Source organism: Diceros bicornis, chromosome 22, assembly GCF_020826845.1.
Source record: "Diceros bicornis minor isolate mBicDic1 chromosome 22, mDicBic1.mat.cur, whole genome shotgun sequence".
NCBI classification, from domain to species: domain Eukaryota; kingdom Metazoa; phylum Chordata; class Mammalia; order Perissodactyla; family Rhinocerotidae; genus Diceros; species Diceros bicornis.
This window is the reverse complement of record NC_080761.1, coordinates 54175834-54184670: the sequence shown is the minus strand read 5'-3', so window position 1 is coordinate 54184670 and position 8837 is coordinate 54175834. Positions and strand designations below refer to the sequence as shown.

At 60.1% G+C, this 8837-nt stretch overlaps 1 protein-coding gene across 1 annotated transcript in view; it reads left to right on the top strand.

Annotated features, from left to right (window-relative positions):
- Nucleotides 1-5944: 5944 nt before the first annotated feature.
- Nucleotides 5945-8837, top strand: part of CNTFR (ciliary neurotrophic factor receptor) — a 37754-nt gene continuing 34861 nt past the window's right edge. Inside the window, exon 1 of the mRNA XM_058566001.1 lies at nucleotides 5945-6055. The gene's annotated coding sequence lies outside the window, so the exon portion shown is untranslated. The remainder of the gene's footprint in view (nucleotides 6056-8837) is intronic.

The following is an 8837-nucleotide window of genomic DNA, read 5'->3' as shown; positions in this document are numbered from 1 at the left end:
TATGGCAAAAAGTAAAGTGCGGGGCCTGCCCGGTTGTGTAGTGGTTAAGTTTGCGTGCTCCACTTTGGTGGCCCAGGGTTCGCAGGTTCAGATCCCAGGCGTGGACCTACGCACCGCTCATCAAGCCATGCTGTGGCAAGCGTCCCGCATATAAAGTAGAGGAAGATGGGCACAGATGTTGGCCCAAGGCCAATCTTCCTCAGCAAAAAAGAGGAGGATTGGCAACAGATGTTAGCTCAGGGCTAATCTTCCTCACAAAAAAAAAAGTGCACAAACCTCAAGGGCACAGCTCAAATTTTGTCATATGTATGTACACTCTTGGAACCACCCCTCCCCAAAGGTGACTGCGCTTCTGACTTCCACAGCCATAAATGCATTCTGCCTCAGCCCTTGAGCTTTATTTAAATGAAGTCACAAAACACGCACTCTTTTGTGTCTGGTTCTTTCTTTTCTTTGCTCGACATTTTGTCTGTGAGCTTTACCGTTTTTGTTGTGTGTGGCTATAGTTGGTTCTTTTCCGTTGCTGGAGCTATAGCACAATCTATTCATCCTTTCGGCTTGTTTCCAGTTTGAGGCTATTATGAATAAAGCTGCTATGAACATTCTTGGTGACCATATATAATCATTTCTTTGGGGTATGTGACTAGGGGTGGAATTGCTGGGTTGTAAGCTTAGATCCTGCCAGACAGTGTTCCAAAGTGGTTGGACCAGCTTGCCCATGCCCAGCAGTTGCTCCATGTCCTTGAGTGGGTAGGGTTTTGTCTGGTGGCTTCACTGCTGTATCCCATCACTTAGGTCAAGGCCTGGCATATAGCGTGTGCTCAATACATATTCATTGACTGCGTTATGAACGTGGGAGCCATCAGCATGTCTGAGGTCCTGCTCTGGCCCTGGCACTAACTCGCTGTGTGACTCTGGGCAGGTGACTCTCCCTCTCTGAGCTGTTTCCCTTTCTGTAGCACAAGGGGACCTACCCTAGGGACTTTGCCTTTCAGTGCAGCTGGGTGCTGTGAAAGCTGGACACCTGTCCATTCATTCACTCCACTTGTATTGATTAAGGTCCTACTATGTACTGGGATGGTGAGGGTGTGATCTGTGACCTGCCACTGACAGCCTCTTTTGGGTCAGCCAAGACCAAGGGTCACTGCCCATCTTGTCCCCAACTCATCCTCCTGGAGCCCGCTCCTCCTCCCTCTGTTCAGCCCTGACCCCAGGAGGAGGGGGTCTGGACTAAGCCTGTGGATGGAAAATGTGATTAATAATCAAAAAAACATCCAAGAGACCAGGAAAACAACTTGGGGAAGGCTCCTCGCCCGGGGAGGGGGGCCATGTCCCCGGCCTCGGGACAGCTCCGGCCGCCCTCCCGCGCCCTTTTTGGGAAGCTGCCACAGGAGTGGGTAATTTTAGCCAAAAGTGCAAAAAAAAAAAAGCCACCCTAATTATTTATGAAAAAAGATGCCCCGCAATGTAAATTATGCTTCCCCTGGGGGCTGACCCCTACTCTGTTACTCCCTCCCAGTGGTCCCCCTGCTTGGTCAGGCTAGGGGGCCCTGGAGACACTGGGCTGGGGGCAGAGGAGGAATTTCAACATGAAATGTTTTGTTCATTAACAGAGAACACAGGGGGAAATCCCCTTTCTGCCTGGGCCCAGGCAGCCCAGGCCGATACTCAAAAGCTGTTGTGAAAAATCGGGTCTGGGCTGCAGTGAGGGGTGGGGGTTATGTGGTGGGGGACACACAGACGTTCTCTTCCCCCTCTTAGACTCCTGACTTGCAGGGGTTTCCTGAACCTTAATCCTTCCTCCTTAAGGGGATTTAATTCTCAGTGTCTCAGGTTGCCCTCAAACTTCCTTCTTAGCAAAACAGGAGGAGCTGGGGTTAGACTGGAGTTAGAACTTCCAGCTAAGGAGGAAGGAAGGATGTCAAAGGGAGGAGGGGAGGCCTTGGACCTCTCCAAATAGTTTAGCGTTCTGATAGAATTCGTTGGGATGGGTAGGCAGCAATCTGAGGGGTCCTGGAGCTGGAGTGAAAGCCCCTCTTTCTACCAGGGTGGTTTTGGAGCCCGGGAGGTTGGGGGATGGGTGGGGTGGGATGGCTCCCGAGAATGGAGGGTGGCCTGGTAATTTCGGGCTGAATACAGGGTTCCCCCATTATGGCTCCAGCCCCCTCCCATTCTCTACCTTTAGGGACTCGTCGCCCTTTTCTGGTGCCAGAGGCTGGCAGGGTCAGGGCACACTCAGGCCGCGGTCCAGACGACAGATTCCAGAAGGGGGTCTGCAGGATGTGGGTGTTGTCAGTGGGCTCTGGGTGCAGCCCCAGGATGGTGCTGGGAGCTGTCTCAGGATGGGGGTGAGTCGTCCCTGGGGGGCTGGGCTGGACCCTGAGTGTGGGGGGTGCTCTGGGCCCCCCTCCCTGGCTCGGCCTGGGGCTGTGTCGGATCGGGTTTCTCGGCGCCTGGAGCCTCCGCGAGGCCGAGCTGTTCCCGAGCCCCGGCCAAGCCGCCCCGGGCGCTGGCACTGCGCGAGGAAGCAGGGGGGTGAGGGGGAGCAAGGGGGGGGGGGTGCGGGCGTTTACGTAACTGTAACTGCCTCCCGGAGCCCGCTCCGACCCGCCAAACCCCAGTGTGGGACTTGGTGTGATTGAGAGCGTGTGTGGCTCTGCCTGTGTGCCCGTGTGACACGCGCTGTGGCTGAGGACATGGCTGTGTGTGTGACTGTGTCTCTGTGTGGCTATGGTGTATCAACGTGTCATTCGAGGAGTCCCAGAAGATTTCTGGGACCTCTAGCTCCCAGCCCCAAGCAGGGGACCCTGAGTCCCAGTGTGCCATAGTGAGGTTGAATCTACGCGTTCAACTCTGAGGCTAGGTGTGTGACTTCACATGCGGTGCGTTTGGCATTTGTGGGTGAGGCAGAGAGCCTGTGAGTGTTTGTAACTTTGGGTAGCCGGGTTTGTGCTGCACAGTGGAACTTTCTGTTGGTAGAGCAGGTTGGAAATGAGCACCATTTCCCGAAGGAGCGCAGGAAAAGGCAGACCGCAGGAGGCGGAGTGGGGCTCTCCTTCCTGAAGACACATCAGCAGGAATGGGGACGGGTCCTTGCTACTCAAAGGCTTGGGATGACACAGTCGACTCCTGGGGTGGGGGGTGGGGGGTGGTCACCTGCTAGGGTGAAGCCACAAGTCCCGCCGCAGAGCCCTCCTTCACGGTGGATGTAAAACTCCAGGGACTCAAAGTGAAGAATTTCTCCCCATTTCCCAAGGCCTTTCAGGGTTATCAAATCGGGGATCCCCATCACGTGCAGGGCACTAGGGCTCCGAACTGTGGGCATTATTCCTGCTGCCCCTCATGGAAGAGGCAGATGGGGAAGACGAGGTGGGGCTGGGGGGAGCGTGTCAGTGAAGCGGGGCTGGGCTTAAGGATAAATGCGCCATGACAGAGAAAGGGGCTGATGCAGAGCTGGGAAGGCCGGATAGGGACGTCTAACAAAGCGGAGAGTAGACGGGACCAGATCCTGCAAGGGCTTTGAAGCCCCGCCTAAGAAGCCTGGCTTTGTACCATGGTAGTGGGGTCCGCGAGGGCTCAACACCGAGGCTTAGGAAGCTCCGAAGCTCGGTGCAGATAGGGCATTGGAGGCGGCAGGAGCGGAAACCCACAAGTAATCTGTTGCCCAGCTCAGGTGGGAAGAGAATCGGTTCTGGGCCAGGCGGTGGTGGCGGGAGCCGGCGGGGGCCGCACCCCGGTGGTTCGTAGGTGGGCGCTGCCTCTGAGCGGGAGCCGCAACCCGCGCGGGAGCGCGCGTCCCGCACCGCCCGCCAGGTGTCGCTGCGGCCTCGGGGAAGCGGGCGCGGCCGCCGGTGCTGCGCCTGGAGGAGCTGCGGATCGACAGACGGGTCCGGTCCGACGTGCGTCTCCCGGCCTCGCTAACCCCGGACACACCGGCACGTCCGCCTTCTCGACCCCGGCTGCCCCGCGCGGACCCCGCCCCGGCTTCCGTGGACTTCGGCGCTGCCCACGGCAGCCTCCGCGTCCCCCGGCAGAGAGGGGACATCGGTCCGGGGCGGAACTCTCCACCGCTCTCAAGCGGGCAGTTCCGACACTAGGGGACCCCAGGGTCAAGTCAGCCCACCAGTGACCGTCGATCTCGACTCCCGGCCTCCCCTGGGCAGCCAACCACGCAGGCCTGGTGTCGGCGCAGGGGAAGGGGCGCTTCCCGACCCCCTGCAGATCCCGTCGCTCCGCCCCCGCCTCTCTCGGTGCCCACCATCTCGTCCCCATCCGCGGCCCGGGGACCTGGCGGCTGCGGGCCCGGTGAGGCCGGAGAGCGGACACCTACTGTATGGGGGGCGGGATCTCAGCTGGGCGCCACCACTTCCCTGTGTGTCCCTAAGCCCCCGACGGCCCTCTCTGAGCCTCGGCCCGGGCTGACCCCTGCGGGTTGCGCTAGGGGGATTCTGCGGCCACGGAAGTGAAAGTGAAAAGCCCGGGCAGTGGCGGGAAGAAGGTTTTTCCTCTGCAGTGGGAGTCCCTGAGGCGTTTGTTGGGAAAGGGCCCGGGCGCTCTGGGCAGCCTACTGGGGAAGAGAGTGAGGAAACAGCGAGAAGTTTCCTTCCCCTCTTCCCGTTCCCAGCCCGGAGCTGCTTCCCGGAGGGGCAAGGCGCGGGATTGTGGGTCAAAAGTCAGGTGAAAAATCCACGGCGTGGAGATGGGGGTGGGCTGCTCGTTCCCCGCCTCTGGCATCCACCCTTTCTGTTGCGCTCTACCGCGGCTTCAGACGTTGGTCAGGTTGTCTAACCTTAATCCCCCATGTCGTAGCCAGACCGGAGGCCCGGGGGCGATGCAGTGAGCACACTGGCCCCTCAGAGGCCCAGGCTGCGAAATGAGAGCTCCGGGGTGAACCTCCTGCGCCAGCCTCGCACGCCCCGCGCTCTGGAACTGCCCGTCCAGGCCAGAGGGCGCACCCTTCCGACCCCTTTCATCCCAGCGGAGGGTTCTCCCCAGGCCCCGTGTCCAGAGGGAGGAACGAGAGGGTGGTTGTGGCAGTGCCACTGGAGACTCGGTGGGAGGCGAGGGCCTGGGCTCGCAGCCTGGTGCGTCCTGGGTTCTGGGAGCGTAGAGCCCCCTTCCCTCCGCCGAGGGGTGTACGTGTGTGTGACTGGGAGGGGGGCATTGCCGGGGGCGGTGGGAAGAGGGCAGGGGCGGAGATGGCTGGTCTCCTCCCCCCAAAGTGGGGCTCTGGCTCGCGCTCCTCTCACCGAGATGCCGGCGGGAGAACCCGAGAGTTGGCCCGGGGTGTGCCAGGGTGTCGGTACGCGGCAGTCAAGGCCTGAATGTGCGGGAGTGTGCGCAGCCGAGACCTCGCCGAGGCTGAGTGTGAATGAGCGACCCCAGGGGGTGGGTGCGCGCCCCGCGGCCCCAGCGAGTGGGTGTGGGTATGCGTGCGCGCGCGTTTCTAAGCCCCGCGGTCGGGGCTGCGCCTGAAGCGCGGAGACCCCTCCGTCTGGAAGGCGTTCCCGAGAAAGGGCGAATGTGAGGGGGCCATGCGTGCCAGGGCGGGCGACTGTGCCAGCGGGGGTAGGGCGCGTGCCAGCACGAGGCGGGTGGGAGTGGGGGCTCACGGGCCTGCGCAGGGTGAGTGTGACCGCGCGACCCGGCCGCGCGTGCCAGGCGCGGGAGCGTGCCAAGGCGGGGGCGTGCGGGGGCCGTGGCCGGGAGGGGGTCGTGGCGCGCGGCCGCGGAGGCGCGGGGAGACAAGGCGGGAGGGGGAGGGGAGCCAGGGCGCGCGCGGCCGAGCGGGCGCCCGCGGTCACATGGGCGAGGGAGGGAGGGCGCGCGCGCGCGCGAGGGAGGGAGGAGGATGGGGGGGTTAAAGCCGCCGAGCGCCGAGGAGCCGGTGCAGAGCGGGCGGCGGCAGCGGCAACGGAGGCGGCGGCTCCAGCCGGCGCGGCGCGGGGCTTGGCGGCGGGATCCGGCAGCGGTGCTCGCTCCGCGCTCCCTGCCTCGCTCCCTGCCGGGGGCGGTCGAAGGGCGAGGCGCGGAGCCCCGGCGGCCCGAGGGCGCGGTGAGTACCCCGCGGCGGACCGCGCGCGGCTGGACCCTCAGACCCGGGCGCTGACCAAGAGATCGGCGGCCCTCGTGTGCGCGGGAAGAGGGAGGGACATGCGTGGGCCAGCGACCGGGGGGGGGGGACGAGAAAGTTCACGGGAAACTTTGCCCGCAAAGTCGGGGGCGGGGGCTCAGGAGAAGCGGCCCCCCACGTCCGGGCGCGCCGGGGGCTGGGCGTGGTGGTGGTGGTGGTGGTGGTCGTGGGGGCGAACGATCGCCGGGGGGAGGTGGCCGGGCGGATTGTCCTAGCGTCTCTGTTCTCCCTCACCCCTCAGCAGCGCGCGCGGGGTCTGGGAAAATTCCGGAGCTGGGGGGTCGCAGTGACCCCCGCGTGCCCGGAGGCGGCTGCCTTCTCCGGCAGAAATCTGGACTTCAAAGCGCCCAGACGGTTGCGCGTCTGCCAGTGTATGTGTGTCCGTGTGAATCCGCTTGGTGTGTGCGTGTGTGTGTCGGCGTGAGCCTGCCTATGGTTTCCTCATGAGTCCGCCTGGATGTATCTCCATGTAGTGGGTCTCCCCCCGGTGTCTCTTTGTAAGTCCTTCTGTGTTGTCTGTCCGTGTGAGTCCGGCTTGTGGTGTATCCCCCTCTCTTTGTGAGTCTGCCCGTGTGTGTCTCCTCCAGTGCGGCTCTGTGTGAGCCGGCCTGGGTGTCCCTGTGCTGCTCGGAGTAGTCTATCTCCCCGTGCGTGGGGGCTGGGCCGCTGGGAGGTCACCAGACGGACAGCTCTCCTCCTCGGTTCCTTTCCTCTCCTCTCCTCTCCTGAGCCTCTCCTGCGTCTCGCTCTCGCTCGCTCTCTCGGCCCCCTCCCCCCTTCAGTAGCTTCAGGCGGACAGGACTATTTCACGCCTTGTTGAAAATTCAGGATTTTCTTTCTCTTTCCATCTAGTCTCTCTCTTTGAGAAGCGTCTCTGTGTGTCTGTGTGGCTGGCAGCTTGTCTGCAACACTGGGTGTGTGTCTGCATGCCGCTGTAGGAGTGTGTCTGTAACACTAGTTGTTTTGCCTGTACTACTTGGTATATTTGTGTCTGTGTCACCGGGGGTGTTCTCGTGGCTGTAATCACTGAGGTGGTGGGGGTCTGAAATGCTGGGTGTGTTCGTGCATCTATAATTGCCTGTGTCCAGGGGCTCTGAAGCACTGAGTGTAGTTTTGTGTGTCTAATTCTGGATGTGATGTGTACCCCATCCCCACTGTGTGGGGATGGGGCTTGAACAGTTGGTTATTCCTATGGTGTAGGGCTAGCCAGGGCTTGGGGGTGAGGAGTCTGTGTGTCTCAATAAACTATGCCTCCCTGACTCCACTGTCAAAACCTGCACACATCCTCTGGACTGGTTCTTGGGGCTCCTGATCAGGTTTGGTGATGTGGAGTAGGGTTCACACTCCATCAGGGCTAATACTCCAGCTGGAATCCCAAGCCTTATACAAGGACTGGGAGCTTAAAGTTCACAGTCAAGACTTCTTGGGGCTCTGGAATTCATACTCAGATTCACACTGGGACACAAACTCATATGGACTCACACTCAGAATTACACCAGGATAATGGGACTCACTCTCAGATTCACACTTACGTTCCGGGGCTCGTACCAGCTGTACACTTCAGTCCTGTGGTTTACACTCAGACTCACGTTGGGACTCTAGGATCAATTCACTCAGATTCACATTTCTACCCTGAGGCTCATAGAGTTACGTCGAGACCTAGAGCCCATGCTCAGGATCTTACTGGGGTCCTAGGGCTGACACTCAGACTCACACTGAGAGCCTGGAGCTTGCTCAGGTTCACACTTACATTCTGGGGCTCACACCCAGACTCACACAGGGAACCTGGGACGCACATTGGAACTCAAGGACTCACATAGGACACTGGGGTTCATAGACTCACACTAGGACTCTGGTGCTCACACATAAGATTCTCACTTCCATCCTGGGATCACTTGGGACCCAGTATTCACACGCAGACTCACATGAGGAACCTTAGCTCACACTCAGAATGCCCTTAAGACCAGGGGCCCACACTCAGATGCAATTGCTCTAGGACTCTAATGCTTATACTGACTTGTGTGGGAATCCTGGGACTCACATTTAGACTCACACCTCAGTCCTGGGGCTCACACTCAGATGCACACTGGGACCTGGGTTCGCACTCAAACCTATACTTCCATCTCAGAGTTCACACTCAGACTGACATCCCTGGCGATTACGTTAAACTCACTTCCATACTGGGGCTTATGCTCACGCTTGCACTGGGACCCTAGTGCTCACACTCAGACTCTTGCTTCCATCTTGAGGCTTTCATGTGCACGTGGGGGCCCTGGGTTACGCTTCCATCCTGGGGCTCACGTTCAGACCCGCACCAGGATTGTGGTGTTCACGCTCCCAGTGGAGCTTAGAACTCGTAGTCAAATACATGCATGCTCTCTTTGGTTTATGGTGTATGTCAGGGCAGTTGGGGTGAAGAGCAGAGACTGCTGCAGGATCTGTCCTCTCCAGAGGTGGGGAGGGGAGGGGATACATGTCTGGTCACGCCCTATGTGTCTCCAAGAGGATGCTGGACCCAGTTAAACCTTTCTGCCTTTCCTTGCACAAGGAGACTAGGCTCTTGGCAGCAGGGTATGAGGGGCTTTCTGGTACAGAGGTGATATGTACTCTTCGAGTCCCCCCCTGCCATGTACATACACATCCCCCTTAAATAGTTTTTGGCATCCCTTCTGTGGTAGAGATGGTCAGGTGTGGTGAAATAAGA